Source organism: Watersipora subatra, chromosome 8 (genome assembly GCF_963576615.1).
Source record: "Watersipora subatra chromosome 8, tzWatSuba1.1, whole genome shotgun sequence".
Classification (NCBI taxonomy): Eukaryota; Metazoa; Bryozoa; class Gymnolaemata; order Cheilostomatida; family Watersiporidae; genus Watersipora; species Watersipora subatra.
In genome coordinates this window covers 37,248,487-37,268,419 of record NC_088715.1, presented here as the reverse complement: position 1 = coordinate 37,268,419, position 19,933 = coordinate 37,248,487, and the positions used below count along the sequence as shown (strand labels likewise).

At 34.7% G+C, this 19,933-nt stretch overlaps 1 long non-coding RNA gene across 1 annotated transcript; it reads left to right on the top strand.

The window, feature by feature from the left end:
• Positions 1–3,792: 3,792 nt before the first annotated feature.
• LOC137402098 (uncharacterized) lies at positions 3,793–6,666 on the top strand. The gene is made up of 3 exons (XR_010979455.1): positions 3,793–4,019; positions 4,714–4,872; positions 5,859–6,666. It is a non-coding gene; the product is annotated as an uncharacterized lncRNA (long non-coding RNA).
• The last annotated feature ends 13,267 nt before the right edge of the window (positions 6,667–19,933 follow it).

Here is a 19,933-nt window from a genome sequence, read left to right as displayed (position 1 = left end):
CGCAGCTATCTGAGTAAAATACCAAAATATTTGTGTTTTGAAAACTTTTATCTTTGTTTCTGCATGTAATATAAGTATGGTTCGTCTATGTCACTTGTTCATGAATATATATTTGAATCATTGATAGATTATTATTGTGCAGACTTATAAATAGACTTATAAATATGCAGATTTACAGCATGTTATTTAATAGCATCCTTGGGGCTATCTTAACACGGCTTGCAATAGATCGACACTCATAACTCCTCATCTATTGCACGCCATTTTCAGGTAGCGTTTGAGTTAATTTCATTATATTATTGTTATGTAATGCTATGTCCTTCATATTCTGCTATACCTACATATTAACCACATGCAGCATTTTTTAACATATTTTTCAGTATATATATGTTTCCATATTGCATTCGTTTTCCTTGTTGTATCTCATAAAAAAGGCTATCATGTTGGCATTATGTTTTATTATTGTAAGGCGCTAATACTGTATCTGCCTTGACATCATACTGTCTGTGTTGTTATACATGTAAGTTTTATCAACACAACCACATTACTGCTGCACTGTTTGTATATACCGTGTCAAAACACAGGCTATAGACGAAGAACTGGTGAGCCCTGATTAATGTTTTAAGCATGGAAGAGTCTCTATTCAATAAATGCTGGTGATAGCAAATTGTTTTGTAGAATTTCTTAAAAGATGCAAAATTGGTCAATACTGCCAGTTTGAAGAACTTCAGTTTATCTAGCAATGTCAATTTCATTATCAGTTCTCCATAAAAATAGGACAACTCCAATTTGAGTGGTTTGAGACATGCATTGTAGACTAGCTGTAAAACACATTGCAGATTTCCATTGTTCTACTCAACATTATTGACATGTATGACTGCATATGTGTATGCATAGTCTGATCAGGGCAACAATTTCAGTAGACTGCATAATTGAAGTTGTTTTACAGTATAAAAGACAACTCTCAATAAACCTCTCGCTGTGCATGAATCTGTACCCATAGACAGGTAATGCAGCTAGTACTAATTTAAAATGCGAACTTGAATTGGTCCAAGCAAAAATGAGGAGTAACAGTACCTTTTATGGTATCATACGAACTATTAAAAGAAATATAATCAATTATGACAATGTCATATTGACCAGATTTAATCTTTTCAATAAACTTTTTTATCAAACTCCTGTCGCCGAGCCTCAAGTGTATCTATAGCATGTTCTTTCATACAGCTAGTGGCACTTTCTAATTGCCCTAATCTGAAAATCCATCTAATGACATCCTTCTAGATATAGTTTTTAGCATATCTATAAAGGAATTATTATATAACAACCACACCTGACAGGCGTATTCAAAAATTGGTCTCACAGCTGTTTTATATGCAATCAATTTGGTCTGACAGGAAGTGCTAAAAAAACTTTGTCTTATCCAGCCCAGAGACTTGTTCTCTTTTGTCGCAACTTTTGATGTGTGTTCATTCCATTTGAAATTATTTACAATAAAAATGCCTTAGTAGATTATACTGCTGGCTTGTGGGATGGGAGTATTACTTAGCCTTAAAGTAGAACCGGGAATGTCCTTCCATTTGAACATTTGGAAGGGTTAAAAGTGATGCCCCGTTGGACAGACCAGTCATACAGTGCTGTGATTCTGAAGACCAGCAGCATCTAATCCATACGTCTTAATTTTACTGACAAGTAGATGAGGAGGAACTTTATCAAAGGCCTCGCCAAAGTCGCAAAAAATAAGATGATAAGCTTTTTGCTCGACTAGAGCCTGTGTTGCATGGGGAATAACATTAAAAAGTTGGGTTGTGGAAACCATGCTGACTACTATTTATCAGATTGAAATGGTCTAAGTGTTGCCAGATGAAACTAACTATGACACGCTCAATCCTTTCACATATAACAGAAGTGAGACCAATAGGTCTGTAATGATTGGAAAGATCTCTTCTCCCGCATTTAACTATGAGAACAACATTAGCTGTTTGCCAGTCATCAAAAAAGTATGCTTGGTCTAAACAGACTTGTATTATAATAGTAAGACATAGTATAAAATCTGTATATTTCACCGCCAAATGATTGCAGACAGTACGGCGATAGAGGATCAGGGTCATGTGCCTTCTGGATTTCCGATGAGTTGATTAGTTTGGCAATAACTACCTTTATTATTATTATTTTTTTCTATTTTTCTGAGGGAAAAGAAAAACTAGGTATTAGATTCATGTTTTTATTTCTCTTGAACTCAATAGAATTCTTAATTTACACTAACTTTAAATTAAAAGATTATCGAAGCAACTTAGACGAAAATATTCTAAATCAATCAATCAATGTTCACAGTGAAGTAACAAGTGGTTTAGCAGCAATTTTATTATGCACACTGATTTTCAGTTAGTTTACTTGCTGTGGCACCTTGTGGAAAACATATTGTTGAATATGACTATTGATTACCACAATAAAGATTGCTAATAATAATGATAATTGCTAATATACGCTCATCAGTGTTATATTGACATTTCTCTAAAACTCGATATCGACAGGGAATGGAGTCAAACCACTGGATATACATACATTATGTCATTGTTGGAGATATTAGGATACCAACAAAAAATGGAGTAAGACCAGAAGATATACATACGATACACACAATGGGACATAAAGATAGCAAGCCATATCAGCAACAAGACCCCTGAAGGCATCAAAAAGCCAATAAATAGAAAGCAGCAACAAGCTAATTAGAAACTTCAAACTGAGAAGAATCAACCACAGAAGATAAGCTAATCGCATATAGGAAAAACCACCAAGCGAAGGTGAAATACATTCCCTTGCCAGCTAACACCGGACATTGACAAAATAACTTGAATATACCGTATCATTAATCTGGTGAATTTTCGATGGCGTACCCAAAGACAGTGCTCCCTCAATGATTAATCTCAGTAACATAAAGACAAAACCCTGAACAGTTATACATCTACCCTCAGACTAATCAAATACCTATAAAAGAGAACAATGATAGTAGTTCATCCTCTTTTGACATTGACGTTTTGTAGGCGTACAAGACTGATACAGCCGTTGGCGTAAGATGTATTTCATATTACTTCGCTTTTACTATTTGTGATTGCCTTTGCTCTATTCTAGAATTCTACTACTTATGTATTAGGTTTTGGTTTATGAGAATAAAGAATATCTTTCTATTGCTACATTAACATCTCAGAAATAGCATAGTTAGACTTGCACTAAAGAGCTGGGTCTAATACTAAATAAATTGAACTCTCAACTCTTATCAACCATAACAAAACAAGGTGGATTGTTTTTGAGACATTAACCATAAAAGCATATTCGGAATAAAAAAGCTAGAACATAGTAGTTACTAAACAATGATGTTAGTGCGGTGTTCAAGTGTGTAAATTCCTTATTTACAACACACAACATCAGGTTATAAATTTGACCAGTTTTTGCCAAAAAAGTATATTTGTGTTGCTTTGCTAAATAATAACAGCATCAGTTAATCTGTCACAAAATAAAACGATACCCAGACTAGTCACACGTTATTGTGAACTGCTCTGCCACTTCTAGCGTATCCTATCGTTTCCATGGTTGAATGGCGTAGGGATCACACTACCGTTTTCCCTAAACACAAACGACCCGACTTCGCTTTTAAAATTTTAAGGTAATCAAGCTAAACTTAAAACTGTGTCAAGGTTTATGGCCAATATAAACCTTGACACCATTGAACTAAAAACTTTTGAAAGGGCAAAGGTCATTTGCGAGTACGGAAATCCAGCCGACGCCATTTTCAGGTAGCATGTGAGTTAATTTCATTGTGTTCAATGTGAGAAAGAAATCTAATTTCAGATTTAACAGCTATGGAAGATCACGAATACACCGCTCAATCAAAGGAACAGACTACTGAGATTACTACTAATAATTTATGTAAGAGAGAGAAGGGTGTAGGTGCTATTGCTATTCCATGAACTGCAAAAACCGCAAGAATGGACTTTTAAAGGAAAAGGCATGACATTTCACAAGTGAGTCACTTCTACTACTAGTTCTATTACTATTGCTCAAGTCTACGACTACTACTAGTTGTGCTACTACTAGTTAGTACTGCCACTAGTTAGTTCTACTACACTAGTCACTGGGTGAGTGAGAGTCGATCAGTGTCACCAATGATATACAGTGACACCAATGATACACAGGGGCATACCTGTCAACTCTCACGCATTGGGCGTGAGACTCACGCAATCACCCCAAAGAAAAAATGAAAATGCGTGAGATTTTTGCCCCAATTTCCACAAATTTATATATACTATCATTGATACATCAATTGCCCCAAAACCAAATCTCACGCATTGCCCCACTCTTGGGTTGGCAGGTCTGTACAGGGGGCTGTATATCATTGGTGTCACTACTGAGTGTACGGGTTTGACTGTATTTTGCCGGGGATTAGATAAATTTATAAGTTAGTGAGTGAAATGTTCTTCCTTTAGAACGAAGGTTTTTTATTATTTAAATTTTGAATTTTTTTTATAATAATATTTTGGAACTACAAACCATTAGGTTATTTCTAAATATTTATATTCGAAGCAAATGTTTGTCATGCCAATAATATAATTTATTGTTGTACCTGGATATAGCTAGCAGTAAGGAGATAAGAGTAATAATACTATTGTTATTACTACTGTTGCTAACTAACTACTACAGTTTCATTTTAATTTTTAGATTTCCAAACAAAGCAACTGAGAACTCTCGTTATTTACTATGGTATCGCAACCGCAGAAGAGTGAATTAGCCTGATCCTTGAGCACTTATCTGCAACGAACATTTCAATGATTCATGTTTTGACACCAGGTTGAAACGTTCGACTGAAGTCATTTAAAGGTAATATTTTTCAATGTTGAATGATACTTTTCAATGATTGAATTTAAAACCGTATTGTCAAGCACAGTGCTGCAAGGTTGCTCAACTTAAAGTAGATATATCTAAAAAAAATTTGGAAACCTCAAACAGCACGCAAAACAGTGACAGCTGCCACAGCAAGTGCTTATGAATATGTCTGCAGCTTAGCAGTTGTGTGATCTGTTCTCTGTGATTCTTCATCTTCGTTTCTGGGATTTAATGTCCAACGCATAAATTATGCTGTCCTTTTTATCGTGCGTTAACTGTGTAATTTTTTTTTCATTTCCTAATTGTTGTAATAAAACTAAATAATACTCTTGCAAATCATAAATTCCAAATTGATAACAATAACTTGCAATTTAGAACACAAAACATCTTTTTGAAACAAAAAAAATCGATTTAAATAAAGAAAAATCAAATAAATCAATAGAAATCGATTTTTTTGATTTAAAAAAATCATTGATTTTTAACAACCTGCCTACAACACAACAGAGTAAGACATGGTGAATCTTTTCATATCAAATAAGGGTAATGTGAATTTTGTTGCAAGTCAACCTTTAAGCTTTATGCCTAAGATGGGTTATGAATGACTTCCAGTGAGAATTGCCACATTTTCATTTTACATAGCGATATGGTAGCATTTTGAGCTGTTTTATTTTCGTTTATTTTATTAGTTGTATTGTTGTATATTAAGGGTACTATGTTTATGTGAATAAGACATTCATTTTTGTTGATTTTATGTAATTTTTATATTTGATGCTTTTGTTTAGGTGGTTGGAATAATAATCCTACTGTTACTCAGTTTAAGGCTACCTTTCGCAAACTTATCAGCAAATGTGGTGCAGAATCAGATGCTAGTAAGACAGATAATATTACTGCACAAAACGAGATTCTCATCATACAGGCTACTCCAGAAGTTGATCAGTTTGTGGAACTCAATGATTTCAGATGTCAAATTTTTGTTATAGGTAACAGTATAGTCTATATAGCTGGCTACATTGTGCAAAAGCTAACTAAAGTGCTGTCGTGACATTGGCCGTCAGTTGCTGGTTACCACTAAGTCAAGTATCCAGTACCGACATCTCTATATTCTACTCAAGCTACAAAACAATGGAGGATCGGTGCGTCCATCAGACGATGTCATCTGGATCCTGCTAGTTGCAGATCAATACTTTCGTATTCATACAAAGCCAGATCCACTCCATTGTGTGGTGTGTTTTATCAGTAGTGTAAGATCTAGTGATGTGTTATGCTTTGGGAAACACATTATGGATACGGCAGATGGCATATCCAACCACTGCGTCATTGATGAAAAACCTTATTCAGTCGTTTTATGATCTCCGACAGCATCATTATGCTAAAGTCCTACACTCAAACTGCAAGGTGCATCTTTGTGGCATACAATACTAAAGTAGTACTTTTTAAAGGCCAGTAACAATGTAATCACTGTAATATTTATCTGCAGCTGTTGTTGTGCTGTTATTCCTAATCTGATTTAGTTTTAAGAAACTCTGATGCACCTTGGCTCAATATCCAGTGCTATACAAATCTCCTTTTACACAGTTTCTGTAACATGTATGTATAAGTTTAATCATCTGATTACACTAATTCCTGCATTTCCTTGTTTGCATTATTTTGATTATCCTCTATTACAACAGATTTTTATTTCCGTTTAGTTGTTGCAGTAGTTTATTCCATCTTTTACAGATACTGTTTTATACATATCATACATTCATAAGCTATTATCACTTAAATCTTGAAAACAGTTTCTGTTTTGGCAGCATACCTATGTGTTGTTTTTATCAAAATACTTCATGTGCTAAGTTTTTCCATATGCATTTATGTATATGTAATATAAATTTTAATATAATGGAACAGTTGTTATTTGCCTGAATATATCATTTGCTGGGTTTATGCATTTGTAATACAACAGTTTGTATGAATAACATGGTCCACTAAAATCTATTTTACATCTACTTTTCATTTGATATATCCCACTCCTTATGTTATAAATAGGTTTTCTTCTATCAGGGCACTCTAAACGTTGTGTAGGAGGAGTTTTCATTAACACCCAGCTGGAAAATAATTATTAAACATGTACATTTCTGTCATTTTTCACCGTTTGTTTACAAACGGGACTAGCATTCGATTAGCTCTCCAATATGGCGCATACGTTACGTATTATTATCAACGTAAAAGTCACGTGATTGCCATTCCAGGGGTTTTAAGTTCAATGCTTGACACAATCGGAAAAGTATACCTCCATACTATATCTCGGTAGTTCGTACAGTGGTCGTAGTTCGTAGTCGTATATCTTCACAGAGTCCCGTGTGAAGCTATACGGCTTAGCTCTGAGTTCGTACAGGAAAAAGTTCGTTTCCTGTTACAACGGTTCCTTAGTTGACTCGCTGATTACCGCAAAATGTAAGACATTCGTCTGAGTAGTGAACTTACACGTACATTAGTTATCGTTTGAGTATCTGGAAATTATACAATAGGAACCCGGTATAATCTTTCGACAGAATCACAATGAATGAGGATGAAGAACGTCTGGCAGGCAAAGGAGAAAGCAATAAAAAGCGATGGTGAGCGAATTAGTGTTGTAGACAGACCTGTCAACCCAAGAGTGGGTCAATGCGTGAGATTTGGTTTTGGGGCAATTGATGTATCAATGATAGTATATATAAAATTGTGGAAATTGGGGCAAAAATCGCACGCATTTCTCACGCATTTCTCACGCATTTTCATTTTTTCTTTGGGGTGATTGCGTGAGTCTCAATGCGTGAGAGTTGGCAGGTATGGTTGTAGATACTAGAAGTTTGTCTATCTCTGTAGGGTATCTCCTTGGTGGCGTGTTTAGTTTGTGTAGATAAATTGGTTCAATTTTAAAAAAATAGAGGAAAAAAGTTAAACAAGTTGTGAAACATTAATGTCTCGACTGAAAATAATTGTTTTATTGCGCTAGTAGTTATAATACGACATATGCTGTTGCGTCTAGAAAAATATTGAGAGTTGGTTTGCGTGAGCCGATGAGTATTAACTTTAAGATCTTGAGATTGGATTTTTCTGAAGGTGCACAAATATTTCAGTTCTTGTCTGTGTTCAAGGGATTGCCCGTTGCTATTTATCATTTTAAAGGAAATATAATTAAGTCTACTAAAGCCATATATGTTCATATCAAAGCCTTATGATTAATTTTATCTAATTAATTAAGTATTTTAGATCAGGATACCATATTTCTGACGTGTATCCATAATAGGCAAGCAAATACCAAATAAGCAGTTTACTTAGCTAAAGAGAAAGCGTCTTTGAAGGTCAAGAGGGGTGGCATTTAATTTCTGAACTGTATTTTTTATAAACCTAGTAAAGTCCAAAAATCTGAACATACACGCATCCGGGTAAACAAGCTTGTTTTGCTCTTGGTTGAACTCTAAAATTCATTATTACTGTTATTGGAGCTATTATTACGACTTTTAAATGTGGTTCTGCCAAGCCTAATTGAGAGATTACGGTAGCATACAGACCTATATATATATAATATACATGCATACATACATGACTCACTTTTTATCTCGGCAAACTATTCCTCTTCTAATTGAAAATTTTTTTATTTTAGCCAGGTGATGATTGTGAGATCTTTCGATGATGTGAAAGCACTGGTTAATACACATGAGAATGAATACAGTGTGAAGTTTGTGCCCGTTAGGTCAGAAAAATCATTTACAACACCTCTGGATTTTGGTGAGCGACTGAAGAAAGTGTTGTAATAGTAAATGCAGTCTCCGTTTCTTCCTCATCACCAGAGCAAGCAATCATGACTGAGGTCTTGAATAACATATGCATGAGTTTGGTTTTTACATGCCTACTCAGAGCTGTATAATTATTTGCTTACCCACATCAAGACTGCAATAACATGACTTACTTTGAATAAAAAAGATAAGAAGGGGAAAAAGATGTGTGGATGGAATGGCAACAACTGTGATAGGCACCAAGACATACCAATGCAAGCATGGAAGAGATAAGAATGTAAAACAGAAAATGAAATACAAGGCTGAAAGAGAGGTAAGAAAGTATTATGTAGTGCTGTGAATATCTACATGTATATTGCATGTTGAATAATGCGTATATACCATCATCTGCTCAGAGTATGTTCATAAATGTATTAATAATATTGTTTTGTTATATACCATTGTAGATTGTATGTATCAAAATAACACAATTTTTTACATTATGTTTACAAAACTGGACTAATTTTGGTCAGGATGTTGTAGCCTTACATTGTGGTGTTTGATAGTGTAAGTTCTGTAACGTTTCAACTTGCCACACTGACCAAAGCATAGGCAGTGCAGCAAGGCAAGCCTATTTGTCCAGACAATTGTAAATATAACTCAACATGTTCTTCAAGTAGTCTATTTAGCAAAATGACTTGAAGTTTATAACAAAAAATCCTATTTTGTTATTCGCTGCTGAAAGAACGATCTGAACCCCCAACCACAAAGCGATGTCGAATCTATACCAAACTACAATGAAGATGCATTGTCCTGCAACACTGTGTGTTGGAAGGAGGATGTGTTACCCAGAATACAAAGTTATTGTTGATTGCATTTATTTTTAAATATGAAGGACACCATAACAAGTTTGCTAAGCATAGAAGATTTTTAATTCATGTCTGCTAGTAAGATTTGTACTATTATCTCATAAGATTTTCCTAAGAAATGTAAATAGGTGAGCTTGCTCTCTGCGTTAGACCTGTGCTGTTGGAAACAGAAAACATATTTGTTGATGCATGTCATGTCACCATACCATGCAAAATACCTTATAATTATCAGACTGTTTTTTTCTATTTTTGCAGGTTATTGAAAATACCAATAAATATCAGCGGCGCAAAGTACTCAATTTATTGCAAACTGCCAAAGATTGAAAGGTCTTTGAAGTTGGTATCCCTGAAATCTCAAGTCACAGGCACCCAACTGGAAAGGTATGATACTTGTTAGCCTCCTGGGTATTTATATTTGGGGGGGTGGTGTATAGTAACGCATAGAATATTTTGCTGGGTTATATTGTGGAATGTTGTTACGATATTTGTTGGTTAATGAATGAATTCGATATTGGGATGGAAAAGTATTACTGTATATCGCCACATTTTTGCCTATTTCGCATGTACTTAGTGTCGCTTTTCAAGAACACATTTTATAGCTATTTGTTCTTCACGATGATCAAACGCTACGTTGGTCTCACTATTTGTAGATCAATCTACTTCCCATAATTATCTATTCGGCAATAGTAGTGGTGACAGCGAGTATTTATGTTTAACAGTAATAATAATGCTATAAGCTATGGTAGTAGTGGTAACTCATCTCACTCGGAACATGTATAAATTGTCAACCATGATAGTATGAAGAGGATAACAAAGTGCCCGAACTGATTCCGCAACATATTTGTGACCTTTTTATAGCATCAGATGTTGTAGTTTTATGCTAATTAATTGCGTCAAATGTTATGACAACTTAGACACCCGCCAATATCAAATATTTGGTTTACTGAATATTTGTCTCCGTAAAGATTTATTTGGTAGCGAAAGAGTTAATGGTAACAGTAACTATTATTGTTATGTTTTGCTGTTATTAATAAAGTTAAGTTAATAAAGGTTTGAGTTGGAGTTGTTGAAAATAAGCTAGCGTAATTTCATTTCGTTTGCTTTCAATCAGAGTTGTGCACCACGACCAGTTTCAATCAGAGTTGTACACCACGACCAGTTTCAATCAGAGTTGTGCACCATGACCAATTTCAATCAGAGTTGTACACCACGACCAGTTTCAATCAGAGTTGTGCACCACGACCAGTTTCAATCAGAGTTGTACACCATGACCAATTTCAATCAGAGTTGTACACCATGACCAATTTCAATCAGAGTTGTGCACCATGACCAATTTCAATCAGAGTTGTGCACCACGACCAGTTTCAATCAGAGTTGTACACCACGACCAGTTTCAATCAGAGTTGTGCACCATGACCAATTTCAATCAGAGTTGTACACCACGACCAGTTTCAATCAGAGTTGTGCACCACGACCAGTTTCAATCAGAGTTGTACACCATGACCAGTTTCAATCAGAGTTGTACACCATGACCAATTTCAATCAGAGTTGTGCACCATGACCAATTTCAATCAGAGTTGTACACCACGACCAGTTTCAATCAGAGTTGTACACCATGACCAATTTCAATCAGAGTTGTGCACCACGACCAGTTTCAATCAGAGTTGTGCACCACGACCAGTTTCAATCAGAGTTGTACACCATGACCAATTTCAATCAGAGTTGTGCACCATGACCAATTTCAATCAGAGTTGTGCACCATGACCAATTTCAATCAGAGTTGTACACCACGACCAGTTTCAATCAGAGTTGTGCACCACGACCAGTTTCAATCAGAGTTGTACACCATGACCAATTTCAATCAGAGTTGTACACCATGACCAATTTCAATCAGAGTTGTACACCACGACCAGTTTCAATCAGAGTTGTACACCATGACCAGTTTCAATCAGAGTTGTACACCACGACCAGTTTCAATCAGAGTTGTACACCATGACCAATTTCAATCAGAGTTGTGCACCACGACCAGTTTCAATCAGAGTTGTGCACCACGACCAGTTTCAATCAGAGTTGTGCACCACGACCAGTTTCAATCAGAGTTGTGCACCACGACCAGTTTCAATCAGAGTTGTGCACCACGACCAGTTTCAATCAGAGTTGTGCACCATGACCAGTTTCAATCAGAGTTGTGCACCACGACCAATTTCAATGAGAGGCACGTGTATAAGCCGAACTAGCCAGTTTGGTAAAAAAATGTCGTTCTTGAAGTGAGTTTTATGCAGGGATATACAGTACTCATGAAGTTTGTGTCTGGGTTACTGTCAGCTTCTAATCCCTTTCAGTCGTTAAGAAACATGAATTCATATTGACGTCTGCTCCTGCTTGGCTGGATTTTATTTGAGCACATATCATTTATGTACATTGTATATTTGTTCATCTAGCGTGGTGGAATGCTTCAGTCAATAGATGATGGTATGAAAAAGCTAATACATAAGTTAGGAACACAAGGCGTTTTTTTGTGTGGGAGACCTCAAACCCCATCTTGAGACCTACAGGGTAGATCAATTCAAAGGGCAACATATACCTGACAGATCCAATCAAAGATTCTGGCCTACCGACTGTGATCTCAAGAATCATATACAAACTACATTCAAAAATATGCTGTGAGTGGAATTGTTAAAAAAATTCCATCTGGTATTTTACATGTATCTGAATTTCAGGAAAATGATTTTGTGTGATTAGAATATTTTATGAATTTGGATGAGAAAGTTGGTGTCTGGCATATTTTATACGATCGTTAATTTAAAACAGTGACCAACTACCACATTGGAGACCTTAATAATAGCATAGCACACATTGTGTTACTGTTCTGTTATCAAATTTCTTCATGCATTAGTGCTTAGTGCTGTGATCATACAGTATTCTAAATATGGGTCATGATCACAGAAACGTGATTGTAAGAATTTGGATTTATCTACATTAGCAGAAGGAGAAAATTCTCAGTTATTTTGCAAAAAAATTTTATTCTAGCTTAATTACAGCAGATTTTATGGTCAATAAACTGAATGCATGTTTACCATTAGTGCAAAAACATAGTTCTGAAAAAACTGGTGTTAAAGTTTGATAAACGAAAACCAATGCACAATTTTGTTTACATTTCAAAGCGTCATAGCAATGATATACAGCCCCAAGCAAAGATGTCCACTAGTTAGTGGACATCTCTGCTTGATGTAAGCAAGCAAAAAGTTTGAAAGTTAGAGTGGCAAATGTTGTTAAATGTTAAATAAAAATAAATTATACTTAATTATACTAAATTATAATTATTTAAAAAATAAAATAGACTTTTTTATTACTTTATTTATTAAACAATTTTTTATTGTAATCATAGCTAAACAGATTATATTTAGCCATTACTTGCTAATTATTTCACATTTACATTTAAACACATTTGCACTTTCAATTTTCTTCCTAATTTATTTCAACAAAAAACTTCTTTCATGATATGAAATTTAAAAGTTGCAGTTGTTTGAAAAAGCGTGAAAACATTTACAGTTGTTTTTGTTTTCTCTCTTCTTTTCATTTATTTCAATTACACAAAACACTTCTCATAATATGTAGTTTGAAAGTTAAAGTGGCAAATGTTGGTTAATGTTAAATAAAAATAAATTATACTTAATTATACTAAATTATAATTATATAAAAATAAAATAGACTTTTTTATTACCTCATTTATTAAATAATCTATCATTGTAATCATAGCTAAAAAGATTATATTTAGCCATTACTTGCTAATTATTTTACATTTAGACACATTTACAGTTTTTTTTCCTAATTTATTTCAACAAAAAACTTCTTTCATGATACAAAATTGAAAAGCTGTAGTCGTTTAAAAAAGCTTGAAAACCTTTACAGTTGGTTTTTTCCTCTTAATTCATTTTAAATGCTTAAAAATATTTTCTCATGATATGAAGTTTAAAAGTTAGAATGGTAAATGTTATATAAAAATAAATTTTCTGTTCAAAGACTTTTTTATTACCCGAACAACTCGGGTAGTACAGCTCATAGTTGATGGCAGTCGATTAGCTTCCCATCACACTAATGTAATACAACTCCAGTATGACTATCTACCTTATCTATGAGTAACTGATTGCATTAACTCCCTTACTTAACACTATCTATTCAGTGCATTTGCAAGTTATGTAGGTATCAGGGATTACGTGTATGTCACAATTTCCATTTCCATAATTCATTTCCATATTATTTCTATTTCCATAAAATTTCCATAATTTATTTCCATATTAATTCCATTTACATAGCATTTCCATAATTCATTTCCATATTATTTCCATAACATTTCCATAACTCATTTCCATATTATTTTCATTTCCATAACATTTCCCTACTTTATTTCCATATTATTTCCATTTCCATAACATGTCCATAATTCATTTCCATATTATTTCCATAACATTTCCATAATTCATTTCCATATTAATTCCATTTCCATAACATTTCCCTAGTTCATTTCCATATTAATTCCATTTCCATAACATTTCCCTAATTCATTTCCATATTATTTCCATTTCCATAACATTTCCCTACTTCCTTCCATAGTATTTCCATAATTCATTTCCATATTATTTCCATTTCCATAAGATTTCCCTACTTCATTTTCATATTATTTCCATTTCCATAACATTTCCCTACTTCATTTCCATATTATTTCCACTTCTATAGCATTTCCATTATTCATTTCCGTATTATTTCCATATTTTTAAAATAAAATTTCCATATCCATTTCCCTAAAATTTTGGAAATATTTATGTTTATAGAAATGGATATGGAAAAGTAAACATTTCCATAATATGTTTAGCGATCCCTGGTAGGCATTGGATTGCTTTAAATAATAAGCATATATTAGAATAATGAACTAATCATTATTTCTTTAATATGAGCATTAATTACTATCTTAACTGGAAATTCATGATCCTTGTTTAACCCTTATCATGGCTGATGTTATTGATCTAGTCAATCACTACGACTGACTAGCACAAAAAAGGGGCGTGGTCTAAATGCTCCTTGTTGGCACCGGAAACCCTCGTGTAGTTATCACTCTAGGGGGAGACAACTCTATGTAAGTTACTCTCTGAGTCTAGTCTAAGCTGTATTAAAAGGCAGTTGAATAGTATGAGATGTTATTTTGCTGTAGTGTCTTTTTGACACAATCATAACCCAAAATAAAATATCATGCCGTCTAGCAATTTGATACGCTGCAAGCTATCTTGCACATAAAACTGATCACATAAAAACAGCACAAAAATCTAACATAAACATTATATGCATTTGATACTGGGAAACCTCTAATTTAACCACACTTTTATTTGACCATCACGATAGGAGAAGGTTGACAAATAATGACGTGCTATGACGCTCAAATAGAGGTTTTACGGTAATTACTATGGGTTTCTCTATATGACATTTTTGCCTTACAATGCCAACATGGGCATGAATTAATGTCGTATGGCAGGGTCCACTATATTTTGAAGAGATACATGCAAACTGTGGTCACAGTTACAAGTAATTAACCCAAACCATCTCCCTGAATGATAATTACAGTTTTTACAGTTTGATTTGTTGTTTTAGTGGAAGCAGTTCAGACTGTCAGAAGATAGTTGAGGAATTACAGTGTAAATTTCTGAACGATAAGTTTTTATTCCGTCCTCTCTTATCAGAGATAAACCAAGTCTGTTGTTTATACATCAAACCACAGATCAGCGGCATCTCTTGAAGCGGTATGGTGATGAGTTGTGTTGCTTGAATGCGACATACAAAGCGTCAAAGTTCGCCATACAGACATTCTTTATTGTCGTGAAAACTAACTCGGAATACCAAGTATGTGTGAAGTTTACTCATGAACGAATAATGCTTTCAGCAATATAATTGATATTTCATCATATGAAATGATTCTATATAATGCGCTACTTGGGCTGTTATTAGACTTGATTGGGATTAATTTCAGCAGACAGACATGTACATTTATAACATTCCACATGACACATTTATTTTTTAGGTAATTACAACCAATAATCATCTTGAATGATGAGAAAACTGAGAGCATTCAGGAAGCTCTTGAAGTAATTGAGAAGTGGAATGGCTCGTGGACACCTCCCCCCCCCCTCCTCGGCATGGATTATTGATTATGCAGATCAAGAAATGGCTGCTATAGAACATGTGTTTAGTGGTAAGTGTTGTATCTTGTGATGGATCAGCCGTCAATAGTATGTAATTAATTCCCACTGTAACCCACTTCACAGAACATATGAATGCACTTGTTGAACATATGAACATGTATGCGTGTTAACATAACAACTTGTTGAACATATTGAGCATATGAATGCACAAATCATGAGGCACAAATCCACTCGAGGCATGATTTTCATTTGTTTAACAAACACACTCAGGTTGGTATAATGGCTAAATTGTCTTCTATTTTACTGCTCCATCAAATATTTTCAAATTTTTGAATCAACCAGATGGTTACGTATTGCATTCTTATCAAGTCTTCCATAGACTTAACTATATGTATTACTGTTAGTAATAAAATTAATTCCATTTGATAATAAAGACTGATGCCCAGACATGTCTTAGCACATTTGTGAAGATCTGAGAAGTTCTACTGAGAAGTCATGTAGTCATGTGTGAGAATCAGCCCTAACATATCCTTGATCTAAAGTCTATCTTACTTTGATTAGCTAAAGTAGCGCTGTTGGTGAGTCAGGGTTTATTTACCTCAATAGCCTACTAACTGGTTACTTACAGAACCGAGGAGGAATACACCACGAGAGGTCCGTTGAGAGTTCCAACTTGTTGACAAGAAATAAGAATTATAGATAATATTTGAAGCAGCAGTGGCTCCAAGGTGATTTACCAAAGGCAAGTCAAAATCAAATTCGATTGAAGTCTAAGGAAATACAATAGCATTTTAGACTCTAGCAGGTAATAGTTACGTATACAAGTTGAAAGCGGTATTTATATATATGTATGCTATATTTAGAACCTATTAGTCTACATTAGCAAACCATGTCGGTTTCAAACGAAAATAAAAGCAGATTATTTGGTTTATTTTACATTGCATGATTTTTTCCTTCGAGATGGTTCTTCCAAAAACTAAATTGCGTTGTATGTTTCAATCGGGCCTGAGCCTCGAGATTTCTAATAGCTGCGCAGGAAAACTGCACAATTGCATGGTTAATTTGGTGAATGAAAGACATTCACTTTGTGCTTGTGACCTCAAGAGATTTTGTTGCATAAAATTGTCTGGTTGTGCACCTACACATCAAAGTGCTCAACATGTGTTGTAGCGATGGGTTGAGTATTACCGTAGAGATAGATTCCTCTTCTGCGTACGGACCAACAATGGGATTGAGTGGATAAACCGACATTGCAAGCAACAATATATGTGATACCGAACTTGTAATACACTTCTTCGTTTGTTGCACATTCTAGTCTCTTAATTCGTTCCAGAGCTCTTTGAAAATTGTTCTTTTAACTGTCCTCGCTGAATTCTCTGCAATCTGGCTTCCATATTGGATGTCTTACCAGCTCCACTCACTGATAGTCCATAGATAGCTCTAAGATTAAATGTGTCCACACAACTATAATTAGGTGCACTGAGCCAGCTTTGTTAACAGCTGTGAAAGACAGCATTGGATATATTGAGAAGTCTTAGTTTGTATGCATTTGTAATATGTGGTTAAAAGCTTTTTCAGCATTTCTATGGCATTGGGAAAAAATCTCTTTTACTGCACATAACTCCAAAAACCTGAATTTCTGGAAGCCATGTGTTGCTGCTTTTTTCAGCAATAGCCATTGCCTGTACAATCTGATCTGAATACTGTAAGATGCTCCTTATATAACCCCATTCACATCACTCTTTTTTGTGTGGCAAATCTAACCATTTCCACTCACCTGAGTTTGCCTTGCACCGTGCGCGTTATTATCATGAGGTTGTGTGATTGGATTAAAAAGGGATTGAGATTTGATTTGTTTATCCAGCTACAGATAGATCTGTTGCATTAACCTTTGTTATGATTAGCAAATCTCGGAGAATAGTATGTTAAGTAACTGATGCACTACATGTATTCATGTTTGCATACCAGTATTGATACAATACTATGCATTGTATTCATGTTTGCATACCAGTATTGATGCAATACTATGCATTGTATTCATGTTTGCATACCAGTATTGATACAATACTATGCATTGTATTCATGTTTGCATACCAGTATTGATGCAATACTATGCATTGTATTCATGTTTGCATACCAGTATTGATACAATACTATGCATTGTATTCATGTTTGCATACCAGTATTGATACAATACTATGCATTGTATTCATGTTTGCATACCAGTATTGATACAATACTATGCATTGTATTCATGTTTGCATACCAGTATTGATACAATACTATGCATTGTATTCATGTTTGCATACCAGTATTGATACAATACTATGCATTGTATTCATGTTTGCATACCAGTATTGATACAATACTATGCATTGTATTCATGTTTGCATACCAGTATTGATACAATACTATGCATTGTATTCATGTTTGCATACCAGTATTGATACAATACTATGCATTGTATTCATGTTTGCATACCAGTATTGATACAATACTATGCATTGTATTCATGTTTGCATACCAGTATTGATGCAATACTATGCATTGTATTCATGTTTGCATACCAGTATTGATACAATACTATGCATTGTATTCATGTTTGCATACCAGTATTGATACAATACTATGCATTGTATTCATGTTTGCATACCAGTATTGATACAATACTATGCATTGTATTCATGTTTGCATACCAGTATTGATACAATACTATGCATTGTATTCATGTTTGCATACCAGTATTGATACAATACTATGCATTGTATTCATGTTTGCATACCAGTATTGATACAATACTATGCATTGTATTCATGTTTGCATACCAGTATTGATGCAATACTATGCATTGTATTCATGTTTGCATACCAGTATTGATACAATACTATGCATTGTATTCATGTTTGCATACCAGTATTGATACAATACTATGCATTGTATTCATGTTTGCATACCAGTATTGATACAATACTATGCATTGTATTCATGTTTGCATACCAGTATTGATGCAATACTATGCATTGTATTCATGTTTGCATACCAGTATTGATACAATACTATGCATTGTATTCATGTTTGCATACCAGTATTGATACAATACTATGCATTGTATTCATGTTTGCATACCAGTATTGATACAATACTATGCATTGTATTCATGTTTGCATACCAGTATTGATACAATACTATGCATTGTATTCATGTTTGCATACCAGTATTGATGCAATACTATGCATTGTATTCATGTTTGCATACCAGTATTGATACAATACTATGCATTGTATTCATGTTTGCATACCAGTATTGATACAATACTATGCATTGTATTCATGTTTGCATACCAGTATTGATACAATACTATGCATTGTATTCATGTTTGCATACCAGTATTGATACAATACTATGCATTGTATTCATTTTTGCATACCAGTATTGATGCAATACTATGTATGATATTTACTTTTACATACCATTTCATCACTTTACTGAGCATCATGTTTTTTACATTATATAGTATTTATAATACGAATAAAATATGTATACAGCATATATAAAATGATATTTACTATATATATTACTAGCTGCGTTACCCACCTACAGGAACAGATTCACGCGCAGCATAAGGTTTATTGAGAGTTGTCTTTCATACTGTATAACAACTCCAAATATGCAGTCTACTGAAATTGTTGCCCTGATGTATTATTATGTAAATTGTCTACTGAAATTGTCGCCTTGAATATGCATACACATATTACATGTCAATAATGTTGGGGAGAATAATGGAAATCTGGAATGTGTTTTACAGCTAGATGCGTGTAAAATCTAGTAAATGTTCTAGATTCATGTGTCTAGATTCATGCGTCCGACCATTCCCGTCTATATTTGCAGTTGACGATCACGCACTTCTGCCGCCGAGCCCCCGCCTTGGCTGACCAGTCTTTACCTACCGAGCAGTTGACAATCGCACTCGTCTCGCAATCAATTGCTTCGCACTCGCAATCAATCGGCCCGCACCCGCCTCGCACTCACTTTGCAATCGATCGCCTCGCAACCAATTGCCTTGCACTCGCAACCAATCGCCTCGCACTCGCAACCAATCGCCTCGCAATCAATCGCCTAGCACTAAATCGCTTCGCAATCAATTGCCTCGCACTTGCCAACTCATTCATCCGGAAAGCCGTGCCTGGATACTCTCGCTGCACTCGGAGTGAAAAAGGTTTCCCGCGCATCCTCGAGTGACGCCACGACCCCAAAC